General features: G+C 37.8%; 1 non-coding gene across 1 annotated transcript; it reads left to right on the forward strand.

Moving 5' to 3' along the window:
- The first annotated feature begins 669 nt into the window (after positions 1-669).
- On the forward strand, positions 670-741 carry TRNAR-GCG (transfer RNA arginine (anticodon GCG)). The gene has a single exon. It is a non-coding gene; the product is annotated as a tRNA-Arg (tRNA).
- Positions 742-5,310: the final 4,569 nt, after the last annotated feature.

Below are 5,310 nucleotides of genomic sequence, written 5' to 3' on the forward strand. Positions count from 1 at the left end.
TATAGTTTCATAATGCATAAAATTAAGTAATGATCATTTAGCTTTGAAAGCTGGGATGCTATGTTAAATAATAAGTTTAATTTTTAAAATTTGATACATACACACTAGTCTCCTAGGCCAGAGCACTTGTATATGACTAAGAGTTTACTTACCCTCTTAGAAATATTACATGGGACTTTATAAATACCACTGGGCACAGCAACTACAACTGTAGGAACTGTGTTCTAGGGTGTCTGCCTTACAATCATGACCTTATTTTAACAGCAAACATTCTGGGTAAAGTATAAGGAGTGAGTGAGCAGAGAGTACACTGAAAATTCAGCAGATGTCCACAGCTAACTTAATGTCAGAGCAACCCCCACCAATTTATGATTTTCACAATGACTAGCCTTTCATTTTTGATCAGATTCTTTTGCAAGTTAGGAGATCATGTAAGGACAGAACATTCAGGGCATTGTCAGGTCATTCATACTAGAAAAATATGATTTAGCAGAAAGAAAATTAGATGTGATATCAAAAGACCCTTTGTTCTAGTCCTAGTCTGACTCTAAACTGTTCATCATCTCTGAAATAAGGGAATCATTAACTCCTATCTAGCTTCTGTAGCTTTTGTGATGTGAGTGATACATTTGTCAGTTCAATTTTTAGGTCTCTTCTGAAGCCAGGGTTTCCTTGGTGGCTCAGATGGTAAAGTGTCTGCCTGCGATGCAGGAGACCCAGGTTCAATCCCTGGGTTGGGAAGATCCCCTGGAGAAGGAAATGGCAACCCATTCTAGTACTATTGCCTGGAAAAGTCCATGGACTGAGGATCCTGGTAGGCTACAGTCCATGGGGTCGCAAAGAGTCGGACACAACTGAGAGACTTCACTTCACTTCTGAAGCCAGCAGAATCTGGGTGGGTGTGGTGGTGCTGTGGGAGGGACTCATGGGAGAACATGCATTAATTGAAAAAAGTCAAGAGGAAAAAGAAGCAAAGCAAAACTGAACTGCTCTCAAATACCAAGTATGAGGGGCTTTCTCTTTTCAAGTGTTGTTTATTGCTTATAGTTTTCAGCTACACAAAAATCCAGGATAGGGAAGATTAAAAAAAAAAAATTTCCATTATAATTATACCAAGTTATTTTTCACTATGATAACTATATAAAAACAATAATTTTTAAAACATATATCCTGTGTAACAGTAATTACAAATATGATTGCATTTCTTAATGACATTTAAGTCAATTTAAATCAATTTATTTACACAAGTACCCAATGCTATTTTTAAGTAATTAAGAAGATCCATGAAGCACAAAAGAATAAAAATATTACTGTTGATGTTTCACATAGAACTATTAAGAGATATATGAAATGGGACTAGATTTTTTTTTTCCCCAAAGATCTGGAAACTCAGTTGCTTCAAGACAGAATATCTACTTAACCCTGTAAACATCCTCAAAGGAAAACTATCAAGAACACCATCTTGTGATCTTGAATTATTTTCCTTTCACATGCTATGTAATCAGTGAAGGTATGTTAAATGTTTATTTTTAAGTTCTAGTTCCAAACATGATTGCTTTAATTCAAAAAGGCAAATAAGTTGACAATCCATGAGAATGGATATGATCATAGTCCTTCAATAGAATGGAATATTGGTAAATATTTTGGTCCACGGTGCGTGCCTGAGTGCCCATTGTGTCTGACTCTTTGTGACCACGTGGCTACAGCCTGCCGGGCTCCTCTGTCCACTGGATTATCCAGGCAAGAATACTGGAGTGGGTTGTCATTTCCTCCTCCAGAGGATCTTCCTGACCCAGGGATAAAACCCATGTCTCCTGCATCTCCTGCACTGGCAGGTGGATTCTTTACCACTGAGCCACCTGGGAAGCCCTACTTTGGTCCATAAGCCATAGGAAGTGAGATTTATTGCTAGGACTGGTTGACTGGGTCACTCAGAAGACTGACAATAAGGCAACATTGTCCAAAAGAAATATAATGTGCTTTATGTATATAGTTTTAGCTTTTCTAGTTAAAATCTAAAAATGTAAAAGAAAGGGAATTTTAATAATATATTGGATTTAACACAACTTATCTGAAGTACTACCGTTTCAACATATAATCAATTTAAAAATTATCAGTAGTGTACTTTTTATTTATTTCATAATAAGTTTTTGAAATGTGGTATATATTTTATACTTATAGTACATCTCAACTTGGATATTAACTGTTCATTGAGAATACCTGGTGTATTTTACAGTTGATAAAATTTACAGTTGATAAAATTTACAGTTGAAAAAGTACATTCACATATCTAAAATGTTCTAGCATAATTTCAAGTTTTCCAACAACAGAATCAACTGAAAGCTTTAAAAATTTAACTTAAAATTAACCTAAATTAAGAATCCAATTCCTCAATCCTAGTAGCAACATTTCAATTATTTAATAGTCACATGTGACTAGAGGCTATAGTATTGAAAATGCAGCTGTAGAATACAGAGATGGGTGGTAATGTCAAAGAGTGGTGCTGATAAAAATTCTAGAGGATGTTGATAATTTAATGTCTGTGAGGCATATTATTTACAAGATATTATATCCTGTGTTTTCCTTTCCCTAACCTACATATTAGTTTCCTGATGCTGCTATAACAAATTACCACAGACTTGGTGGCTTAAAACACTAGAAACTTATTCTGGCCTGCAAAACTGATTGAGAAGCCTAGACTGAGCAGGGCACCCTGTCTGGGACTCCAGGGAAGAATTCTTCCCTGCCTTTTCCAGCTTCTGGTGGAGGAGGCTGGCATTGCTGGGCTTGGGGCCCCACCACTCCCCTCTGTCTCTGTCTTCACACTGCCTTCTCAGCATGTGTCTGTTACAGCTCTTTGCCTTTGTCTTACAAGGACACGCGTAAATAGCTGCTGGTGCTTGTGATGGCATTTAGGACCCACCAGAATAAACCAGAGCAATTCCCTCATTTCAAGATCCTTAACTTCATTACATCTTCAAAGACTCTTTTTCCAAATATTAATACAAGAAGATTTACCAATTTCAGGAATTAGAACTTGCTGTCTTTGGGTGATCATTATTTGACCCACTAAAACGTGTAAAATTCTATTTTCCCCGAGTCTTATAACATGAAGATCTATAACTTTGGCAGAGGAATCTCATTCTATCTGAACAACAAATTCATTCAGTTCAGTTCAGTCGCTCAGTTGTGTCCGACTCTTTGCGACTCCCTGGACTGCAGCATGCCAGGCTTCCCTGTCCATCACCAACTCCCGGAGCTTGCTCAAACTCATGTCCATCGAGTCAGAGATGCCATCCAACCATCTCATCCTCTGTCATCCGCTTCTTCTCCTGCCTTCAATATTTCCCAGCATCAAGGTCTTTTCCAGTGAGTCAGTTCTTTGCATCAGGTGGCCAAAGTATTGGAGTTTCACCTTCAGCATCAGTCCTTACAATGAATATTCAGAACTGATTTCCTTCAGGAAGAACTGGTTGGATCTCCTTGCAGTCCAAGGGACTCTCAAGAGTCTTCTCCAACACCACAGTTCAAAAGCATCAAATCTTTGGTGTTCAGCTTTCTTTATAGTTCAACTCTCACATCTATACATGATTACTGGAAAAACCATAGCTTTGACTAAATGGACCTTTGTTGGCAAAGTAATGTCTCTGCTTTTTAATATGCTGTCTAGGTTGGTCACAGCTTTTCTTCTAAGGAGCAAGTGTCTTTTAATTTCATGGCTGCAGTCACCGTCTGCAGATATTTTGGAGCCCAAGAAAATAAAATCTCTCACTGTTTCCATTGTTTCCCCATCTATTTGCCATGAAGTGATGGGACCAGACGCCATGATCTTAGTTTCCTTAATGTTGAGTTTTAAGCCAACTTTTTCACTCTCATCTTTCACTTTTATCAAGAGGTTCTTTAGTTCTTTTTCACTTTCTACCATAAGAATGGTGTCATCTGCATACGGGTTATTGATATTTCTCCCATCAATCTTGATTCCAGCTTGTGCTTCATCCAGCCTGGCATTTCTCATGATGTATTCTGCGTATCAGTTAAATAAGCAAGGTGACAATATGCAGCCTTGATGTACTCCTTTCCTGATTTGGAACCAGTTTGTTGATCCACGTCCAGTTCTAACTGTTGCTTCTTGACCTGCATATAGATTCCTCAGGAGGCATTCAAACGCAAACAAATCCAGGACCACTAGCATTTCTGTTTCTAAAGTGTGGTGTCAGAGTAACTAGAGGGATCCTCAGCCAGCAGGGAACTGTAAGCAGCATGATGACTGATGGAACAATAAGAGCGATATAAGTCGATACCCTAATTAACACACAAACACCTCCATAAACACACACGTGCACATGCATCCTTCCACCTTCCTTTCAAGTTATTTCTTGGCAGAAGCCAAGATCTTTCAATATAATCCTGTGGAGATGCAGCTGCCATCGCACAGTGTTAAATGGTCTAGGGTACAGAATGCTCCAAAATGAAAATTATAAACTACTGAAGGAGCCATCACAGAGAAACACAGATGCTCTTAAAAGGAAGAGATGAGCAAATGGTTTATAAGCATAATTGCACAACTTCCAGTATTCTAGAAATATAGTTATGATGGTCTGCCTATATGTTCATACTGTAATTTAAAAGATATTGACTATAAGATAAATACTTACACACAGTTTTAAAAGGTGAAGTTTGAATGTAAACATGGGCCTGGCAGAGGAAAAAAAATGAAAAGATTTTCCCATATGGTTCCTTTATCTTCACAGAAATTGATGGATAAGACTAAGGGTTCAGAAGAATTCTGAGTGAAGCTGAGAAGGCATCTTCTGTCTCTATGAAGAATGTCATCTGATTTATTATCAGACAGCTAGAGGTAAGTAAGAAGATCATAGACTCCAAATAATAGCATATTGATAGTTCTACTTAAAAAGAAGAAAAGGGAGAATATCACTTATTTTATTATGGAAATGAAGCAGTTAGTAGATTACTGAAAGTGAAAGTCACTCAGTCATGTCCAACTCTTTGCGACCCCAGGGACTATACAGTCCATGGAATTCTCCAGGCCAGAATACTGAAGTGGGTAGCCTTTCCCTTTTCCAGAGGATCTTCCCAATCCAGGTTTTGAACCGGGTCTCCAGCATTGCAGGTGGATTCTTTACCACAAGGGAAGCTTAGTAGATATCTACATAATCCTTTTTTGAATTAATGAGAGGAAATGTGCTCAGAAGAAAAATACACTTTAGTTTCTTTTTTTTTTTTTCCCTGAAGGATGGAACTTTTAATAATCGTAACATTTTAGCCTCAGTTTCTAGTATATTCTGAATC

The sequence above is a fragment of the Bos indicus genome, chromosome 1 (assembly GCF_029378745.1).
Source record: "Bos indicus isolate NIAB-ARS_2022 breed Sahiwal x Tharparkar chromosome 1, NIAB-ARS_B.indTharparkar_mat_pri_1.0, whole genome shotgun sequence".
Taxonomy (NCBI): Eukaryota; Metazoa; Chordata; class Mammalia; order Artiodactyla; family Bovidae; genus Bos; species Bos indicus.